The sequence below is a fragment of the Crocuta crocuta genome, unplaced genomic scaffold (assembly GCF_008692635.1).
Source record: "Crocuta crocuta isolate KB4526 unplaced genomic scaffold, BGI_CrCroc_1.0 scaffold16, whole genome shotgun sequence".
Taxonomy (NCBI): Eukaryota; Metazoa; Chordata; class Mammalia; order Carnivora; family Hyaenidae; genus Crocuta; species Crocuta crocuta.
The window spans coordinates 9075759-9097798 of NW_027531893.1; the positions used below are offsets into that span (position 1 = coordinate 9075759).

The following is a 22040-nucleotide window of genomic DNA, read 5'->3' on the forward strand; positions in this document are numbered from 1 at the left end:
GGTGGCCCCCTCAAAGAGAAGAGACGGCAGGCAGCAGCTTTATTTTATACAATTCTGTGCTTTTTCTTTTTCTTTTTAAACAATGAGCATGTATTGCTTTTGCAATAAAATAAAGAACTTTTAAAACCTTTTAGAAAAAATAAACACGCCTGCCTCAGTCTCCAGGAAGCAGGCTGGGCCGTCTGAACTGTCAACGAGTTCTTGATGTGAAAAAGGCCAAACCCCCGTGGGGAGGGGCGCTCCCGCCCGGAGGGTTTCGAGGGCTCCCCAGGTTTTTTCCACTCGTCCTTCCCTCCGCCTCCAGAAAGCCGCAGGACCGTCCAGAAAGGAAACACGCCTTAAGAAGTCAGTCTTCGTTCTGGAAAACGGAACAGGCGCCCCTCACCCCACAACGGGCATCGTGTTTTCCGTGGAGCCTTACAGAGCCAGGATTTTTCACGTCCATAAAGAGCCTTCTTGACTCCATCTGTGAAAGGCCTGCTTAGGAACCCGCCGAGGGTCACAGCAGACGGTGCGCACCCAACGACTTCCTATTATGCCAGGCGGTCCCCGGGGCAGACAGCACAGGGTGCGCGTGGCCTTCCTTTTCTCTTTTCCTTAGGATTAGTTCCCTCGGGCACATTCCCAGAAGCGTGATCGCTGGCGAGGGGAACGCAGGCCTTTCCAGGCCCTGAAACACGCCGCCAAGCTGCTTCTCCCAAAGAGCTGGGACTCACGCCCGTTCAAGGAACTGCCTGCCATGCATGGGGTGCTTAGGTCACCGCTGCCTTTCTGTCTTCTGGTGGGAGACATCTGCCGCCCAGGTGCCTGGGTCAGGGGCCCGGAGAGAGGCAGCGAAGAGCCTTCTCCTCTCCGCCTCCAGGCCAGAGCCGGGGACAGGCGGGTCTCCTGGACTCCAGAGGCCGGGGAGGGCACCCCTTCCTTCTGGAAGCCCGGTGGCCAGGCGGGCACCCTCCAGGGCTGGGAAGATGGGCCGCGTTCTCTCCCTGGGCTGCCTCGTGCACCGTGGGTCCCATCAGGAGGTCGTGAGCATGAAGAATGTGGCCCGGAGCACGTCACGCTGGGTGTCTGGGCGGGTTGGGGCTCCGAGGACAGACTGCCACAGTCGGTCTGGCCTGGAGACAATGCGAGCGTCTTTCTCACGGCTCCGGAGGCCGGGAGGTCCCAGGTCAAGAGGCCATCAGATTCAGCGGCTGATGAGACAGCCATCTTCTCTCTGTCCTCATGCGGTGGAAGCAGGCAGGGAGCTTCATGGGGTCGCTTTTATCAGGGCACTAATCCTATTCATAGGGGCTCCACCCTTATGGCCCCGTCTCCTCCTCAAAGCCCCAGCTCCTCACGCCATCCCGTTGGGGTCTAGGCCTCAAAGTGTGAATTTGGTGGCGGGGGGTGGGGGTTGGGGACACACACATTCGGTCCACAGCACTGGGCGTACGCTGAGCGGACAGGACCAGGGCCATCTGTTGCCCAGACGGGGGTATAGCTCAGGGTCGGCTTTGCCTTCAGGGACCCCCACAGACCTCCACGCCCGGGGTTCCCGTAGCTGCAAAGATGAAAAGTTGCTGCTTCCTGCTTGTAGGCAAGGCCCTGTGCAAGACGGGCTGGCAGGAAGGAAAAGGGGTGGCAGGCACTTTCTCCGCGTCCCTCACCCCGGCCCTAATGTGTACACCGTCACCCGGGGAGCTCCAAGACCAAACGACCACCACGACCTTTGACCCGGCCCCCCGCTTTGGGTCCCCACTTTCTCCTCAGGGCCTCGCTCATGCAGGGCGTTATCACCCACATAACCGAGGGGCTGCAGCTTCGCTGAACTCCCCCCATGCGGCGCCCAGTTACGCTTCTCGGAGCTCAGCCACGCCCCCACGCCCCCTCGGCCACGGGATGTTTTTTTGGCTTTTAATAGACTCGTTCTGGGGAATCATTTTCGGTTCACGGATTGCCGGGACTTTGAAGCAAATCCCCGATGTCGTTATCATTTCATCAGCACATTGGCTTTGAGTGTCTCAAAAGATGAGGGCGCTTTTTAAAAATACAACCACAAAACTACAACGTGCTGGGAAAAGAAAAAAAAGAAAGAAAGAAAAGAACACATTGCTGAATTCCATCCAATGTCATCCAGTCTGGGTTTACATTTCCCCAGCTGTCTCATAAACAGTGTTTTTTTTCAAAAAAATCTGGCTTCTTTGAAACAGGACCCTGCTCGCTGTGTCTCCAGACCTGGCATTCGGCTTGTCTGGCGCACAGTAGGTGCTCCGTAAGCCCTTGCTGGGTTGAACAAATAAGGCCAAAGAATTTTCCAGAGGTGGCTCACATTTTCGGAGTGATTCTCAAGCCGGGCAGAGCAGAGGTTTTCGTCAGATCCCGACGGCCGTGCTGAGAGGGGAATGTCTTCTGTTGTCCCATTTTACAGAGGACACAGCTGAGGCACAGAGAGGTGAAATGACCTGCCCAAGGCTGCACAGCAAGGAGGTAATGCCTGAACGAGCAAGTAAAGAGGGCACAGGAAACAAGCTCCCCGTGCAAGGTGCCCCACGTCACCTGACGACAGGTGTCCCGGCCGCGCCCCAACAGCATGAAGACACACGGGCGTGGGGTGCAGCTCCCGGGGCCGGGACACCATCGCTCTCACAGACCGACAGCCACGTGGGCAGCCTGCAGAAGTACTCCTAACCTGCTTTGCCTCCTCCGGGAGGACCCTGGGGAATGTCCTCCTCTGGGCCCCGGAAGGAGGAACGAAGACATCTGAGGCTGTCTTGTCTCCGTTTGGTCACTTAACAGATATTTATTGATCCTGATGAGGTGGGTGTCAGCCACTATGGCAGGCCCTGGAGATCAAGTAGCGGCCAAGAGCAAGTGTGAGCCCAGTGGAGGACTTAACGAGACCACATGTATGTGTCATGGTCGATGGGAAAAGAGCACAAAGGAAGGAGGTAGAGGTTCTAGGTGCACGGGGCGGGGAGTGGTCAGTGAGGGCTTCCTGGAGGAGGTGAGGCCAAGAGCGATGAATGTAAACTCCTGAAGCTAGCGGCTGGGCCCTCTTATTATTTATTTTGAACAGTTCTGATGAACAAGTTACTACGAACAAGAATAATTATGACCAAGAATCACGACGGGTAACAATGATTGGATTCTGTTGTTCTGTTTACATACGGCATCTCCTTGATCTTCATAATAACCCAACAGGTAGAGACCATTGTAAAGCCCATTTTACAGAAGAGAAAACTGAGGCTCAGAACGGTGAAGTCATTTAGCCAAGCCAGAGAACTCAGCAGGTGGCATCTGAGGCCGGAGGAACGGCAAGCGCAGGAGGTGGGGGCCCATGGGATTTCATTTGGGGGAATACACTGCCGTGTCCCTGGGACCCAGGCCACACGGCGGGGAGGCAGGGACAAAGCTGGAGATCCCTATGTTGGGGCAGGTGACTGAGCACTTACTGGGTACGAAGGCCGGAGACATGGAAGCCCCAGGGTAGGGATTTGGGGCTGTTTCCTCACTCACGGCCACCACCCCAGTGCCCAGGACATTGGCTGGCACGCGGTAGCTCCCCAGTCGTTGATGGCGAGTGAATGACGGGTTGGGTCAGTAAGTGAGTGAATGAATGAGTGAGCGAATGAATGAGTGAGTGAATATGCATTCTGACAAGAGACTTCGTGGAATAACAGCACAAGGAGCAAACCGCTGTTCCCAAGGGGGTAGGAAATTCAACCCTTTTTAAAGGGGCTGAGGGGCGGCCGGGTGGCTCAGTCGGTGAAGCGTCCGACTTCTGCTCAGGTCATGATCTCACAGCTTGTGGGTTCGAGTCCCGCGTCGGGCTCTCTGCTGTCAGCGTAGAGCCTGCTTCAGATCCTCTGTCCGCCTTTCTCTCTGCCCCTCCTCTACTCATTCTCTTTCTCTCTCTCTCTCAAAATAAGTAGATAAACTTAAAAAAAAATTTTTTTAAACGGTAAAGGGGCCGTCTCACTACATGAGCGAGGCAGAGGCGGGAGGGCGTTCCAAGCCGAGGACACTGCCACGGACAAAGGCCGATGAGGTGACAATGGCCTGGGGTTCAGAATTACTAGGGCATAGGATGGAGGGGGGTGTAGGGCGGAGAGGTGGGTGGTGAGGCAGGGATGAGGCCCGGGGCCTGGGACAGAGCATCTGCAGGCTGCCCTCCTGCGATGAGGAGTCAGGGAAGGTTTTCAGCAGGAACACGGCGGGATCATAACCGACCGTGTCTGGCTGTGGGGTTTTCCCAGCCCCAAACCTCCCTTCCACCACTTTCCAGGGCAGGACTGGGTCCCAAATGCATCCGCCCCACCCCGAAGGCCCAACCTTTCATGACGTGTAACAAATGCAGGTGTTCCGAAAGTGTCTCCCAAGCGCCCTCCGTGAACAGAACATCACGGATATGCGTTAAGCATCTACTTTGCCCAGCGCTGGGCTCGGCCTTGGGTACCTATTATTTCATTTCATCCCGCCAACAGCCCTGTAAGGCAAGCCGTAGTTCTGCCCCATGTTACGGGTAAGGAAACTGAATTCAGGAAGGTTCAGTGAATGGCCCAGGGTCACACAGTTCCCTGGGGAGAAAATCTGGGTCCTGACCCCAGGCAGTCCGGACCCAGAGCCCCCTGTTCCCATCACTGTTCTGAACGGCTTAAAGTGCAGGTCTTGCTCTCTGATATCAGGTTGGGAAAGTAAACCACCCACTCAGGTTAGGGCCTTAGAAAAGGGCTGCCTTTGCAGAGCTGGCCTCGGCCTTAGGTCTGAGGCCTGCTTTGGAGAATGCGGCACTCGTGACTGGGTGGGGCCGCTGTTGAGGGCAGTGCTGTCAGCCCGAGCACATTGCTGTGGCCCCTGTATAAAGGGCACATAAGAGAAAAGCCTGGAGTTCTTCAGACCCAGGAAAGCCAGACTTCCTGTGAACTCTTACTTTGTTTTCGACTTTGGAATGGTGAACAGCTTGACATTGATTATTTCCCTTTTTGCTCTGGCCACTGGGAAGCTCAGGCCACATGTACATCCCAACTCTGTAAGCAGTAGTGTGCTTTAACATGGGTGTTGTTTTATTTTCCTTTCCTCCTATTTTTTTTAGGACAGTTTCCTCATTAAAAAAAAATCCCATTGTTTTGTTACTATCTTTCTTAGCTACTTTTTTTTATTTATAATTTTTTGAGAAAGAGAGAGAGATTGAGGGAAGGGCAGAGAGAGAGGGGGAGAGAGAGGAACTCAAGCAGGCTCCACAGCTGTTAGCACACAGCCTGATGTGGGGTTCAAACTCACAAACCGTGAGCTGATGACCTGATCCGAAATCGAGAGTCTGATGCTCAAATGAGTAAGCCACCCAGGCACCCCTAGTTATTTGTAACCCATTCTGGCAAAGGGCAAGTCTATAAATATATATGGGGATTGATTCCAAGGATGCAGGGCCAATTCCACAACCACAAGTCAGTCAACACAATATTCCACGTTAGCAAAAGGAAAGATAAAAATCATATATCATCTCAATAGACGCAGTAAAAGCATTTGACAAAACTCAGCATCCATTTATGAGTTTAAAAAACCCTCAACAAAATGGGTATGAACAGAACATACCACAATATAATAAAGGCACGTACAACAAGCCCACAGCTAACATCATACTCTGTGGTGAAAAGCCAAAAGCTCTTCCTTTAAGATCAGGAACGAGACAAGGATGTCCACTCTCACAATGTGTGTTCAACAGAGCCCTGGAAATGCTTGACACAGCGATTAGGCAAGTAAAAGAAAGGAAGCGCATTTAGCTGGCACGGTCGGAAGACAACGTGATTTTATACACAGATAAACCCCAAAAACCCCACCAAAAAATGATTAGAACTAATAAATTCAGGAAAGTTATAGGATACAAAGTCAATATGCAAAAACTGGCTGCATTTTTATTTACTTATTTATTTACTCACTTATTCATGTTTCTTTTTTTAAGAATAGTTTATTGTCAAGTTGGTTTCCATCTTGGCTGCATTTTTAGATAGCAATGACAACCTATCAGAAAGAGAAACTAAGAAAACAATGCCATGTAGAATTGCATCGAAAAGAATAACCTACCTATACATATAATCAAAGAGATGAACGACCTGTACACTGAACGCTGGAAGATATTGATGAAAGGAATTGAAGAAAATACACATCAACAGAAAGATAGTCCATGCTTACAGGTTGGAAGAATTAATTTTGTTAAAACGTCCGTCCATGCTGTCCAAAGCAATCTACACATTCGGTGCACTGCCTATCAAAATCCCAAGGGCATTTTTTTTGCGGAAAGAGGACGAATAATCCTCACGTTTGTATGGAACGATGAAAGATCACAGACAAGGCGATCTTGAGAAGATCAAGGCTGGGGGCGTCAAACCCCCCGATTTCAAACGATACTCCGAAGCTCCAGTGACTAGGAGTGTGCTCTTGGCATAAAGGCAGACAGAGGGGTGAGTGGGGCAGAGCGGGGAACCCAGAAACAAACCCGTGCGCACGTGGTCGGTTAATTTACGACAAAGGAGGCCAGAATTTACAGTGGGCAAAGGACAGTCTCTTCAATAAACGATGCTGGGAACACTGGACAGCCACGTGCACAAAAATGAACCTGGACCACTTTCTCACACGGTGCACAAAAATGAACTCGCAGAGTTATTATTGAAGACTTGACTCAAATCCTGAAGCCATCAAACTCCTAGAAGAAAACATAGGCGGGGAGCTCCCGGGCATGGCTCTGGGTGACAATTCTGTCTGGAGCCGACCCCAAAGGCAAGGTAAACAAAAGCAAAAATAAACAAGTGGGACCACATCGAACCAAAAGGCTTCTGCATAGAAAAAATATATTTTAACGAAATGAAAAGGCAGCCCTCTGAATGGAAGAGGGTATTTGCAAACCATATGCCCAGTAAAGGGTTAATATGTAAAAGAAAAAAACAACCCGTACAACTCAGTATCAAAACAACAATTTTAAAAAGGGCAGAGGATCGGAACTTTTTTTTTCTCCCAAAGGCCAACAGACCCATGAAAAGACACTCATCCTTTCCCGTCACGGGCTGCGTGGAGTGAGCTCGCGGGTCTGTGAGAACAGAAAATTGAGAGCTTCCTTGCACCCCAGCAGCTGCACCCGGCTGCTCTGTGGCCATCACCGTGGCACAAATCGAATATATTGAGTTGCACTGGAAGCGCTACGGCTATCGTTTGGATTACCACGAGAAACAGAGAAAGAAGGAAGATCGAGGGGCTCGTGATCGTTCAAAGGAAGCAAAAAGATGATTGGTCTGAAAGCTAAGCTCTGCCATAAACAGCACCATGCTGAGAAAATACAAATGAAGAAGACTATCAGGATGCATGAAAAGAGAAACACGAAGCAAAAGAATGATGAAAAGACTCCGCAAGGAGCATTACCTGCAAATCTCCTGGACAGGGAGGGACGGTCCCGAACTAAAGTACTTTCCAATATGATTAAACAAAAATGAAAAGAGAAAGCAGGAAAATGGGAAGTCCCTTTGCCCAAAGTTCGTGCCCAGGGAGAAACAGAAGTATTAAAAGTTATTCCAACAGGAAAGAGAAAGAAGAGAGCATGGAAGAGAATGGTTACTAAAGTCCGCTTTGTTGGAGATGGCTTTACTCGAAAACCACCCAAATAGGAAAGATTCATTAGGCCAATGGGCTTACGGTTTCAAAAGGCCCACGTAACACATCCTGAATTGAAAGCCACCTTTTGCCTGCCAATATTTGGTATAAAAAAAGAATCCCTCGTCCCCACTGTATACAGCTTTGGGTGTTATTACTAAAGGTATTGTCACTGAGGTGAACGTGAGTGCGCTGGGCCTTGTGACCCAAGGAGGCAAGATTATCTGGGGAAAATATACCCAGGTTACCAACCATCCTGAAAACGACAGGTGCATAAATGGGGACTTGCTGGTTTGAGAGCAGTTTCAGACAAGTAAAGGCTTCCAATCACTGAAGACTACTCACCAGTCAGGAAGACACCCTTACTCTGGTGGTTTCCGAATACCGCCAAACAGCCTTACACGTCTGCAGCCATCAAGCGAACGATTTCTTCTACTGTAGAAAACATTAAAAGAGACCAGGTTTGCAAAGAAAAGAAAAGACGCTCGTCATCGCGCATCGTCAGGGAAACGCAAATCGACACTGCACAGAGACACCCCCTTGCACCTGTCAGAGTGGCCAGACTCGAAAGCGCAGGACGGAGCCGGTGTCGGCGAGGATGTGGAGACGGGGGACCCTCATGCACCGCTGGTGGGGATGCAGCCCCTGGGGGAAGCGGCGTGGACGTTCCTCAAACCGTGAAAACTAGAGCTACCACCTGATCCCGCAATCCCATTGCTGGGTATTTATCCAAAGAAAGCAAAACCGATACTTTGGAAAGCTATCTGCGCCCTCGCGTTCACTGCAGCGCTATTCACAGCAGCCAAGCTACGGAAACAGCGTCCGCGTGCGTCAGCGGGTACGTGGGCAGGGGAGATGGGGCGCAGATACGCGGGGTGTATGGATACAGAGGAGTGAATGCTGCTCAGCCAACACGAGCAAGGACATTTGCCATTTGCGACAGCATGATGGACCGTGAAGGCGTGATCCTACGCGACATAAGTCAGACAGAGAAAGGCAAACACTGTATGATTTCACGTATGCGTGTAATGAAGAAAACAGGACAAACAAATAAAACCAAACAAAACTCCAGATAACGGAGAGCAGTTTGGTGGCTGCTGGCCGGAGGCTGGGGAGAAGACGAAGGATCCAGAGGTACAAACATCTAGGTATAAAATGAGTAAGTCATGAGAACGTAATGCACAGTGCGGTCAAGAGTATCAGGGCGCGTATTTGAAAGCTTCTGAGTAGATGCGGAACATCCTCATCAAAAGGAAAAGGTTTTATAACCGTGTAGCCACGGTACTTAGACAGTAATTACTGCGGTGACCATTTCATAACACATACAAATACCGCATCGTTATAACCTGAAACGAATGTAACATTATGTGTCAATTACTTCAGCAAAAAACATTTTAGGGGCGCCTGGGTGGCTCGGTCGGGTGAACGTCCGACTTTAGCTCAGGTCATGACCTCACGGTTCGTGGGTTCGAGCCCCGCGTCGGCCTCTGTGCTGACCAGCTCAGAGCCTGGAGCCTGCTTCGGATTCTGTGTCTCCCTCTCTCTCTCTGCCCCTCTCCTGCTCTCTCTGTGTCTCTGTCTTTCTCAAAAATAAATAAATAAACAAAAAAAACCATTTTAATCGAGAAATAAATACACACAGAAAAACTGAGTGACAATATGATCGTTAGATGGGGCGCCGTTAGATTTGGAGCTCGGTGGCTACTTCACTGTCGGGGGCCGTCCTGTGCCCTGCAGGAGGCTGGGTGGCAGCCTCGGTCTCCGTCCAACCGATGCCAGGAGCATCCCTCCCCTCACTGCGACAGCTGAAGAAGGTCAGGGCCAAACGCCTCTGGGCGGTCACCTGGCAGGTGGCGAAGAACCTGCACTGTGGCCCGACCCCATCAAGGCAGGCCCGGGCGGTTTAGGACGGCAACCAGGGCCTCGCTGGGGGCTGGAACTTGGAGCCGGGTGAGAACCCCTGGCTGAGAGAGCAGGTCTTCGATGCTCCAGGCCCCCAGCACACGAGCTCTTACCGTCTTGTCCCTCACAGCAGCCCCATGCGGTCAGACTGAGGTCCTCATCTCACAGATAAAGGCACCGGGGGTCCAGAGAGGCTAAGCGAGTAGCCCGACATCACACAGCAAGGGGGTGACAGGGCAAAGGACCTGGGCAGAGCAACCCCCCCCCTCTTGCGGAAGCCGCGAAGGGGGAGGGACCCCTGTGAGAAAGGGGGTGTGCGCTGGGACCCGGGGCGTAAGTCAGGCCTGACTGGGCAGGGGAAGCCCAGGGAGGGGAATCCCAGCCAGAGAGGGGCCAGGGGCAGGCATCGGAACGGCTTTCTTACGACAGGGGGCTCCCAAGAGAACTGGGGACCTGCCCAGAATGTTCAGAGCAGCACGACCCCTAACTGAAAGGTGGAAATGACTCGAATGTCCGTCAGTGGACAAACGCAGGACTATGCAGTCCGCCCACATCATGGAATATTACTCAGCCGTAAAAGGAATAAAGTTTGATACGCGCCCTGTCGCAGATGGGCCAGCCGCACGACAGGCCACCTTTTGTGTGATTCCATTTACACGCAGTGTCCAGGAGGAGCAAATCCGCAGGGACAGAAGGCAGGTGAGTGGCCGCCAGGTGCTGGGGGAGGGGCAGGGGAGAGCGAGACACAGAATCCGAAGCAGGCTCCAGGATCTGAGCTGTCAGCACAGAGCCTGACATGGGGCTCGAACCCACGAACCACGAGATCACGACCTGAGCCAAAGGTGGACGCTTAACCGACCGAGCCACCCAGGTGCCTTGGGAATGGACGCTTTAAAGGGCGAATTGTACGGTACGTGAATGATATCTCAATAAAGCTGTTTTTTAAATGAATGATCAAAGACTCGGGTGGGTGGGGTATCCTCACGGCTGAGGATTCAGGGTTCAGAGTTGGCTGAGCCGCTGTCTCACCACGTGACTGTGGGCATTTTACCTTCTGGAGCCTCAGCTTCCTTATCTGTAAAATGGGTACATCAGTGGTCACTCATCAGCTACGGTTGAAGGAACGAGACAAAGGAGAAGCTTGCAGCCAGAGCCCGACATACGAGTGTTCCAGAAACATCAGAAACTGGACATCAGCCTCTGGATGTGCCTCTTCCTACCTGCTGCCCCCTCGAACTCCAGAAGCCCGGAGAATGCCCGGTCCAGGAATGAGGCAATTCTTGAAATCTGAAAGGACTGGAAAGGCATCCCTGGCTCGGGAAGGAAACAAAAGCCTTCACTGTTGTCCGGGCTCCAGATCCTAAAATCCTGCCTGGGCCCAGAGGCCCTCCTCCGTCATGGAGAGTTCCAAGATGCCGAATGACCTCAGCGATGTGCAAAGGGCTCCCCACAGCCATCGCCACTTGGGGCCCTGGAATCCATACGCCCTCCCCCGTCCCCACCGCTCCTGGTAGCTTTGGGGGCGGCAGGAAAGGCAAAGAGAAGCTGGCACTAACCCTGCAAAATAATCCAGCCCGGGTGGGACGGGGTGGTGGGGGACCCCACAAAGAAGCAAGTGTGTGACGAGCCCGTCCGTGTACAATGGCCCCTCAGAAACCTGTCCCCAGGGGAAACAGAGGATCTCTATCCACACGGCCGAAGAAAGAAATGTCTGTATTCTTTTAGGACCTGCCCCCGCAGGCTCCAGGCCAAGAATGTGCAGCACAGCATCTATTAAGTTTCTAAAATTATGCCTAGGTTGGGGGGTTGGCCAGGCCGAGGAGCGGGAAAGGATGTAGAGGGCGGGCAGGCGGGCAGGAAATCTTTAATCCTGCTCTTTGCACACTCCGGGCAGCGGGAAGGGAGTGCCCCTCCAGCAGATGTCAGGTCGTCCCTGAGAATCAAAAGCCCTTCTGTGCACAGCCTGGGCACTCAACTGTTCTTAAACACTGCTCCAGAGCCTTCCCAGATTGCCTGAGTTCTCCTCGGATGGAGAGATTTAGGGGTAATGGGATGGTGTCCCTTGGGCAGCCTAGTTTGAGGAGTAAATGAGAGAAGGAAAGCTCCTGGTGGTCAAAATCTAGACGTGCAAATAGGGTTGCTACATGCGGTTGTGCAGGTTGCACACTGCACAAGTGCAGAGGGTTGTATTTTCAAATATGGCGTTGCACCGTGTGTGACCTGTACAACCATTTGAGGTGGCCCGTGATGTCCCAGAAGGAGGAGCAGCTGGCTCGTGAGGTCAGGGTCTCGCTCTTGCGGGGAGCCGGGAGGATGTGAATTGGTGGTCAGTTTCTACGTCAGGGACAGAGCAAGGCATACGTCACACAAACGTCAATACAGACTGGAATACTTTGTGGGGGTCCCCCAACACACACGCATAACTAAATATAATGCAGGGGGAAGAAAAAGCCAAGAGGGTAGGAGCCTCAAAATTTGTGAGTGATCCTACCTCCCAGATACGGTTACTAGAAAACAATAACAACAACAGAGGCTAGTCAGTTAAATTTGAACGCTGGGTCAACAGTGAATATTTTTTTTAGCATAAGTATGTCCCAAATATCTCATGGGCTATATTTACATTAAAAATTATCTGTTGTTTATCTGACATTCAAATTTAGCTGGACGGCCTCTGTTTTTATTTGCTCAGTCTAGCAACCCCACCTCCAGCGCACACGGCTGTAAAACCTCTCCCACCCACCACCGCCCGGAAATAGCTATTAAGGCAGCCGCTAATTAGAGCATGTCCCCCCCAAGCCTTTCTGGCTACTCTGTAGGCAGCACAGAGGAGTGCGGGCACCCCCGTCTCCCAAACACTCGAGTGTCAGCCGGGGGGCTCCCTGCTCCCCCGGGGGCTCGGACATGACCGTCTGGCCGCCCGGCCGGGCTAAGAGGCGTGCCCGCATGTAGGTGCCCGGCTTGGCCCCGTGCCCCGCGGGGAGCCCTGCAAACACAGCCTCGGAGCCTGAGGACCTCGAGGCACCGCCCACGCCACCGAAACCGGAGGAGTGGATCTTGCACAAACGAGGCTGGCCGCCCCCTTTCCCATCGGGCCTCTCAGGTGGTTCCGCAGGGCGGTGACGCTGTGGCTTCTGCAGGTCGCGGCCGCCTTGGGCTCCAGGCTCTCTGGGTCGAGGGCAATGGGGCCACAGCGGGGCCGGCCTTGTGTGGGCGTTGGGGGGGCGGGGTGCGCTTGGAGCTCAGGTCCGAGCCAGGTCAGTGTTCTGGAAGGCAGGCAGAGAGCGAGGAAGGAGAGGCCTTGTCACCTCTCGGCAGTTTCCCCGGGAACAGCCGGCCCACCTTGCGGGGCCACCTGCGGCCAGGGGGGCGGGGCCGGCCCAGCAGGCAGGACGCACCCAGGGATGTGCAAGGACCCAGCAGGAGGGCCGAAGGGCCCTGAGAGAGGGCAAGAGGGTGTCTCCAGTGCCCTGCCCCAGCTCACACCCGGGCACCCCCTTCCTCACCCCTGTTGCCCACTTCTCCGTCTGTCTGAGTTCCTGGGAAGGGCAGGGAGGCCAGGAGGGGCTCAAGTGACACGTTAGGGGTGAGTCAGCCCTCTCCGGGAGTAATTCCACCTCGTTAGATCGGGGGCAACTGGGCCCCGTCGGAGCCTCCCTGAGACTCCTGGCGGCTGTGGGTCCCTTCCCCGTCACCCCAGGGTCCTGTTCCCTGGAGGGGACGACCCGGAGGCGGCCTCGTCCCAGGGGAGGGCCGGCCAGTAGGGCTCCTGACTCTGCTTTACGTTTCCACTTCCGACCCCTGCGGCGGGAGAGAAGGAAGGACGCTCGCCCGGGCAGAGCGGCCAGAGCGCCTGTACCACCCCGGTCCCTGGGGCTGCTCTCTCCTAATTATCTGGTAATTCCTTCACAACTGGGTTTGAGGTGTCAGACTCGCTGAGTTTAGACCTGCCTCACTGTGCAGCCATCAAGGAGGCCACACACTGCCAGCGCCCCGAGGGTAGGGCCCCTGGTGATTCAGACTGGGCCCTGGGAGAGCCTGCCCAGAGGGAGAGGGTCATCAGGGAAGGCTTCCAGGAGGAAGCAGCTCCAGGCGAAGCCAGGGTTTATTGGGAGAGGAGCAGGAAGGGCATCGCCACAGGCAGACAGCAAGAGCCAAGGTGTGGCCCACGTGAGGCCCCCTGGGCGGTTGGGGCTGGTGGACTTAGGAACACAGTGGTGGCCACACAAATGGCTGAACAGAAAGAACATTCTGGAAAACGCAATCGGGGACTCAGAGAGCCAGCCTCGCCCTGCCACAAGCCAGGTGTCTCTGGGCAAAGCCCCCTTCACTCACCGAAGCTTGGTTTCCTCGTCTCTAAGATGGTAACAGGGACGGAGAACACCGCTGCTCTGGGGGGGAGGGGGCCCTAGGCCCCCCCGCCAGGCCTTCACGCATGTCCCTGCTCACCTCATCCGTCCCCATGGGCACCCCACGTACTGACGAGGCGGCAGAGGCCCAGACAGGTTCAGAAGGCATCCCAGGGCGCCAGGTGACCAGCTCCGGTAAGGATTAGACATCTTTAAGCTGCAGGAGTTTGGGGACACAGCAGAAGCCGGAATGTCATCTTAAAATGTATGTGTGCGGGGGTGGGGGGCTGGGTGGCTCAGTCGGTTGAGCGTCTTCAGCTGACTTCAGCTCAGGTCATCATTTCTCGGTTCGTGAGTTCCAGCCCCGGGTGGGGCTCTGTGCAGTCAGCACACGGCCCGCTTTCAATCTTCTGTCCCCCTCTCTCTGTCCCTCCGTCGCTCATGCGCTTTCTCTCTCCCACAAATAAACCATTAAAAAAAAAAAAGCATGTTTTTGGTCATTTCCCTGGGTTCCTCCACAGAGCCCCTAAACCCTTGGGGTTTCCTGAGCGACAGAGGGTCTGCCGTGTGTTGATGAGATGATATTTCTCTTTCCCACTCTTGAAGGTGACGTGGAATGAGTCGGGGAAGGAATGCAGAGTCGCCCGCCGGGGAGACAGACACCACGGAGGGGTGGGGACTGTAGCAAAGGGCAGCACGAGGCCCGATGTGAAGGGTGTGGCGGGCGCTGGGGCTGACCGTCAGGCATGTCAACACTGTGTTTCCACGGTGACCTTCCTTCGGTGACTTTCTACCTGAGGCTCTTCTCTCGGCAAATACCCGGATACGGCTCCGCACCGACGACAGACGGGCTGGAGGGACAGAGCCCCAGGACCTGAGGCGAGCTCTATGCCGTCCCAGCGGTGCCCTGCGGGACCCCGCAGCGACCACCCGCTGACACCCGGTCTCCCCCACCCTCTCCTGGGATCCTCTCCCTAGTAAACCTGCACCCAGGCGGGGGGTCACCGAAACCCAGATAAGGGCCCAAACGCTGCACCCACGCCCTTCCGATTTGCTCAGCCCGCTCAAAGCAGCTGGTGGCGACCAGGGAGGGGGTCCAGAAAGTTCTAAGCAGTGGGGACTCGGTCGGCCGGAGGTGGGGGGAGTCGCTTAGGCAACGCACTCCCGCAGCCTGAGCGGGGAAGGCGGGCGAGGCCCCACGGCGACCAGACAGCGTGGCCGGTTCACGGGACTGGGCTGGAAGTGCCCGGCGCAGCCACCACGGCCGGCAGCAGACGCAGAGTAAACACCGCTGCGATGCCCGTCCAAACACGCAGACCCCCAGCCGCCTGCGGCCTCCCCCTGGCTCGCTGGGGGGGGGGGGGGAGAAACCCCAGGCCCCCTCCGTCCTGCCCCACATCCAGGCTCGGGCCCAGGATAAACAAACTCAGGGCAGCGGAGGAGGGACGCTTGCGAACGGCTGTCCACGCTGCCCCACGGCCCTCCTCTGCACAGCGAACATGACGGGCGTCTCCTGAGATCGCTTTGGTACCATTTCTCGTGGTTATTTCAAGGCACCACTTTTCGGCTGCGTCTGCAGAATTTAAATTAGGAGTCCAGGCGTCGAGAGTCCCGGCGACAATGTCAAAGCTTGCTTTTCCGTGTTTTTTCTACTACGACCATCCAAACCCATCCAGGCCTGTTATGAACTGTGTAATACGTTCAACAGATTCACCGGAGGGGGTGAGGGGGAGGAGAGAAAGTCCTGACAGCTTACCTTTAACAGGTTCCCCATCAGCCATGGTGGCTCGTATATATCGTGAGCTCATTTAATCCGCATCGTGACTCAAAGAGCTGTATCGCCTTGTATCATTAAGATGCCTTTTGGTTGCAAGGGATGGAAATTTACAGCAAAGGGAATTTATTGGCCTTCATAGGTGCTGGGAAATCCACAGCAAGGGCTTCAGGCATGGTTGTATCCAGGAGTTCAAATGCTGTCATCAGGAATTCCTCTTTCCCTCTATCTTTTGGCTCTGCTCTCCCTCCGTGCCTGCTTCATTCTCGGGCAGTGTCTTCTCTTCTGACTGCAAAGATGGTCCCCAGCAGTTACAGGCTTTCTCATCAGCCAAGCAACCCAAAAGGGTGGAAAGAGAACACCTTCTTCCCAACAGTCTCAGCAAAAGCCCCGCGACCGAATCTCACTGGTCCAGCTTGGACCGTGGGCCCATATTCTGACCAATCCCTGTGGTTAGGGCGGTGGAATTCCTGATCGCATTCCCACACCTGGAGTCGGAGAGCGTCAGCCCCGCTAAACTATCCCCAAAAGGAATGCTGAGGACACTGGGCATTCAAAAATAACAGCTGCTAGGGGACACCTGGGTGGCTCAGTCGGTTGAGCGTCCGACTTTGGCTCAGGTCACGATCTCAGGGTTGGTGGGTTCGAGCCCCACGTCGGGCCCTGTGCTGACAGCCGGCCTCGCGGCTGGCTCTGACCGACGGAACGTGGCAGAAGCGACCCTGCGAACTTTGAGGCTAGGCCTGGGGTGCTGGGTTTCCACTGTCACCCTCCTGGAGTCTGCCTGAAGCCAGCGCGTACGGCAGCCTCGGGGCGGAGGAGCGGCCCTGGGAGGGACAGCCGAGGCGCCCGGCCGCCCGGCTCTGGACGGGAAGTCGTGAGGACACAGGACAAGTGTGCTGCGTGCACTCATTTAAGCTGGAAACTCGGCTTCCCAGAACCTCTCTTTCTCCCTGATGCGATGATGCTGTGACCTGGGATGGCCTCCACCCAAATCCTGGTTTCTGGGGGAGCCTGAGCTCCCCTGTGTTCAGTCCTGAGGGAACCCAGCGACGGAGCTCAGAGCACAAAGGGGGAAACCTGGGGCGCCTGGGGGCTCGGTGGCTCGGGTGTTCAACTCTTGATTTCGGCTCAGGGCATGATCTCACGATTCCTGAGTTCGAGCCCTGCATCAGGCTCTGCACTGAGAGCATGGAGCCTACTGGGGATTCTCTCTCTCTCTCTCACCAAATAAAAACATTTTTTTAATTAAATAATAAAATAAATTTTAAAAAAGAGAGGGAAACCTTTCCTCCGTTCGTTTTCTCCATTTGTTCAACGGTCCACGCTCTCTTGCCGCACGTCAGGACTGCAGACGGAAAGAGCCAGAATGGGGATTAACCAAGTTGGTGCTGACCCTGGCCCCGGGATCTGGGCAAGCCCCCCAACCTCTCAGAGCTTCATTTAATCCTCACAAAGGTCCCGTGAGACAGGAAACGTGGTGGCTCCAGTTTTCAGATGAGGAAACAGAGGCACAGAGAGGTTGAGTGACCGCCCCAAGGTCACACAGTTAGTCAGTGGCAGAGCCAGGATTCCTACCTAGGGATCGACTCCAGATCCTATGTTCTCAGGCACTCCTGTGAACGTTCTAGAGACTGAGCTGACTGAGGAAAGCCCCAGAACTTAGGACTTGCTCGCCGTACATGGTATGAATTTACCCGTAATACTTGTGAGAAAGAGCTCATCACTTCACTCTTCTAAGTCTGATGAAATTGGGATCTGATCCTCCCTGCTGGTCTCCCCAGGGAGCCCCTTACAAGTCTCTTCCAAACACCAGTCTCCGCCCTCTAGGATTTTGGCTAAAGACAGCACCTCTTATCGGTGCTGCCCAAATTCCCCTTCTTCCTAGCCCCACCCCGGGCTCTTAGGGCTGACTTGTGCATGTGATCAAGGCTGGCCATCGTGACGGCTTCCATAACAGGCATGTGACCCAAGCCATGCCAATGGGACTCAACCCCAGACTCTCATTAGAATTTTTGAAGAGGAAATCTCAACTCGCCAGCGAGATAAAAGCCTGGAGCTTTGAGGCACCATCTTCGCCAGCACGTTGGAGAAAGCCCACCTGAGAAGGAAGGAAAGCGGGGCCACGGAATGGAGACAGATCCCTGACAACAGTGCCTGAGCCCCTGGATTCAGCCATGCCTGAAGCTGTTTCACTCCCAACTTGCCAGTGGCACAAAACCCAAGCTGACTTCAGTGCGATTCTATTATCTGCAGCTGGATGACCCCTGACTACGGTACCAGGCCGTGTGGTGAGGGACCAAGGCCTGCTGAGTCTCCACCGGCCCAAGGCAAACAGCCCCGGGAACACAGAGGCACAGTTGTTCTCTGAGGGAGATGTGGAGGGAGGGGAAAATACCCCCCATTCTTCCACGATGAATCAACAGCCGAAGAAGACCGAAGAAGACCGGGTCCACTTCTCAAGCAGGTTATTCTGCCTAACAACTCTTACTCACACCGGCCGCAGCCAGCCCTGGGGTGGGGGCGGCCCCGAGGCACTTGCTACACTCGGAGACGCCCCAGATGTTCCACGTTCGTGTGCAAAGAAATGTCTGTGCCCAGAGTGGTGGCTGTGCCCACAGCTCTGAGCGGGCCAGGCCTGGGGGTCTGCAGTGCACGTTCTGGAATCAGTTACTGTGTGTGTGTGTGTGTGTGTGTGTGTGTGTCTGTGTGTGTGTGTGTCTGTGTGTGTCTGTGTAGCGTCTCGGCAGGCCCTTCCCAGCACCTGCAAACACTGACTGACCGTACGTGCCAGGTGTCACCTGCGCCCCAGCCTTTGGGGTGTCCAAACCTCTCCGTGTTGGGGACCCTGGAGCCTCCCTCCTCCCCCCCCCCCCNCTGGCACGAGAATCAGGTCTGGACCATAAAGCGGAGAGATACTATCAGAGGAGGAACTCAGGAAGAGACATAGAAGTCTGGCCTTGGCCTTGAACCAGAATCACTTCAATGATCCTTAAGGCCCCGATGACAAGCCCAGCCCCTCACGGGCCAGGCTCCCGGGGGAGACCTCTTGGGCCACACGGCTCACCACGACCCACCTCCTGAGCCCTGGCTGCTCAGAATACGGAAGAGTCTCTATGTTTCCACACGCTCCTGCCCCCGGAATGCCTTCCCCTGCTTACTCCTGGCCTGTCTGTCCTCCGCTCTGGCCTCGGGCCTCCCGTGACCCCAGCCGTCCTTTNCTGTGCCAGCACCCAGGACCCCACGATTGACACACAGAAGGTGCTCAATAAATACTTGTTGAGGGGACGTGTAAGAGGGGCCGGAGGAGAGGCATGCAGGCTGCCCGCTGTCCCCACAGCCCAGTCTCCTGGTCGGGCAGGGTCCGGCTCTGGTGGGCAGGGGGCAGAGTGAACGGGTGAGGGGCTGCCCCAAGGAAGGGTGGTCCAGGGGACAGGGTTAGGGGGTGCAGGGTCACATCCGTGGACAGATATGTTCCAAGATACGTGTATTTATAACGTACACCCTCCCCGTCGAATTAAGAATTTCCCACGGCCTGTGATGCATGGGTGACAGGCGCCACCGTGAGCAGCCGTCCCCTGCAGTCACTGCTGCCCTTGACGGATGTGCCTCGGCTAGGCCGTGTCTCAGCACTTTTGTTATTACCGTCCCTGGTTTACGTTCGTGGAAACTGAGGCTGGACGTGGTTACAGAGACGAGGGCCAGGGCTGCAGAAAAGAAATGGCCGGGCTGCAGTGGGCTAAGGGCACGGACGGGGAGGCGGCTGCGGGTGGCGGAGGGGGTCCCTGGGGCTGGAATAGGTTGCCACACGCTGGGGCCTCGAAGCGACGGACATGTCCTCCTTCAGGGTCTGGAGGACAGACGTTTGAAATCGAGCAGGGTCGTGGCCTTTCTGGAGGCCCTGGGGGTGACCCTGGCCTCTCCCGTCTCCAGGGGCTCAGAGGCGGGGGGCTCCGCGGTTGCACCTGGTGTTCGTGGGCATCTCTGTTCCTCCTGCCGCTTGCGACACCTGTCACCGGGTTTAGGACTCACTCTACATCCACGATGACCTCGTTCTGAGAGCCTCAACGACCTCTGCAGAGACCTTGTTCCCAAATCAGGTCACAGGGACAGGCCCCGGGGGTCATATCTATTTCTGTGGGGGGTGGGGGCCGCTATGAACCCACCACAGGTGCAGCGAGAAAGCAAGACGGGGTCATCAGGTGGCCCTGAGTCCGTGACCCGGACTCTTGTGACACCTCCGTCCTGACCCCCTGGCCCGGCGCCGTGGCGCGTGGGGTCCCCTGGCCGGGCCCTCGTGCAGGAGGGCACAGCCAGCCGGGATCCAGGCCCCAGCGAGATGCCACCCGGACCCTGCTTTGGCTTCTGCGCCCTCGGAGGACAGAGTCCAGCCCCCACGAATGACCAGGCGCCCCTCAGCCCTCAGCCGCCCCCTGGGAGGCAGATGCCTAGAATTCCACACCATCCCACCAGCAGCAAGCCCAGGAGAGGAAACAAAGGCCGGCCCTGGGCCCGGGGGATGGGGGGGGAAGGGCCTGGGGGTGTCCCGGGGCCGCCTTGCCAGGATTTGCTCTTAGAGAGAAAGGGCGGCCAATCCAGCACCCGCAGGCCCCTCCTGGAGCCCCCACTCAGGGTCCCGCACATGTGCACGCATGCCCGCCCCCCTGCAAGCCTGACCACACGCAGGGGTGTGCAGACACCCCGGCCCCCGTGTGTCCGCCTCGCTGGGGTGGAACACAGGGGGACACATCCCCAGAGGGGCGCCTGTCCGTGTGGACCCGGGCAGCCGGGGTGTGTGAGCCGCGCGGAGCCTGGGTTCCGATCTCACCCCCAGGACCATGGGAGAGTCGCTCGACCCCTCTGTGCCTCTGTCGTCTCATCTGAACTTCGGGATGACAGAACCGACCTCAAAGCTTTGTTGAGGGGGTTACGTGAGTTCGTACCCGGAAGCTCCCGGAAGCCAGGTACACGGGAAGTACCGTGTAAGCGCCCGTCATCAGCACGAACAACAGTTGTGTGTGTATCAACACAGAGACGCGCCCAGGGCGCACACGCAACCGCGGATAAAAACTTCCGCGTGGACACACACAGACACACGCACGCACACAGGTGCGCTCAGAACACACACACGGCCGCACAGGGGCCGCTCGCACACGTGTGCACACACGCGTTCACCGCGTTCCCACACGCGTGCACGCAGCCCCCCTGGCCCGCCCCAGATCTGGTTCACCCCCTTTTCAGCACTTCCCATGCCCCTCCCTCCGCCCGGCTGCCCAGGACACATCTGGGTGTGGCCACGGGGCCCGGGAGAGGCACCTGTGTCATCTCCCAGGTTACAACACGCCTCCCACACACAGTGGTTTCCGCCTGTCTGACCACAGACACCCCACTGCCCCCGGCCCTGCCCTCCCCCCGGGGCTTAGCCTGGGCCCCTCCGGTCTGCTCGTTGCACACGGGGGCAAGAAGGACCCCGTGTGTGTGGGCAGGGGGCACTGCCTGGGGCTGCCCGGACTGTGCCCTTCCCGCACGGGGAGACAGGGCCACCCTCTGGGTCTCGGCGACAGGAAGCTGTGCTTCCCCGGGGAGGACGGGAGATGGCGGTCCTGCGTTTCACAGGCCTCCCGGCGGCTAGGACGCCAGCACGAGCCCCACGCCGGGGCCTCAGGTCCACGGGCACCAGCCACAGCAGCCACTAGAGCCACAGCGGAGCAGGGATGGGGGGCTCCATTGCACGTGGCAGGCACACCCACCTTCGGGGGCCAGGCCTGCAGCCCTGGGGACGGAAGGAACCCACCTGAAACGTTCCCGCCAAAGATGCACCTTCTAGATTGTAATCGTAGCAAACACTTACATGGTACCTCTTGCGGACAACCCTCCGAGGTGGGTACTACCACCTTGATTTTCAGGAGAGGAAACTAGGCACAGAGAGGTTGAGTAGCGCCCCGAGGCTGCAGAGGTGGGACCTGAACCCCAGCTGGCTTCCCTAAGTCGGTCTAGACCACCGTCTACAGAGCTCCTTGGAATTTCCTGGGTGGTGGGAATGTTTTTTGCTTCTAATGTGGTGACTCCTGGGTGCGGGCAGCTCTCCAGAAAGATCAAGCCGTGATTAGAAGCTTGGAATTTTCAGCCCTGCCTTCCATCCTCGGAGGGGCTGGAGACTGAGGTAATGACCCATCATGCCTATGTGATGAGGCTTCTGTAAAAATCCCTAAACTATAGGGGCGCCTGGGTGGCTCAGCGGATTAAGCATCCAACTTTGGCTCAGGTCTTGATCTCATGGTTTGTGGGTTCGAGCCCCACGTCAGGCTGTGTGCTGACAGCTCAGAGCCGGGAGCCTGTTTCAGATTCTGTGTCTCCCTCTCTCTCTCTGCCCTTCCGCCACTCATGCTCTGTCTCTC

The 22040-nt window shown here is 55.9% G+C and overlaps 1 long non-coding RNA gene and 1 pseudogene across 1 annotated transcript in view; one reads left to right on the forward strand and one right to left on the reverse strand.

The window, feature by feature from the left end:
- LOC144239186 (ribosome biogenesis protein NSA2 homolog pseudogene) overlaps nt 1-7917 on the forward strand; it is an 8508-nt pseudogene extending 591 nt beyond the window's left edge.
- A 60-nt stretch (nt 7918-7977) lies between these two features.
- LOC144239242 (uncharacterized) overlaps nt 7978-22040 on the reverse strand; it is a 56990-nt gene continuing 42927 nt past the window's right edge. Inside the window, exon 4 of the long non-coding RNA XR_013337348.1 lies at nt 7978-8055. This is a non-coding gene — a long non-coding RNA (uncharacterized LOC144239242). The remainder of the gene's footprint in view (nt 8056-22040) is intronic.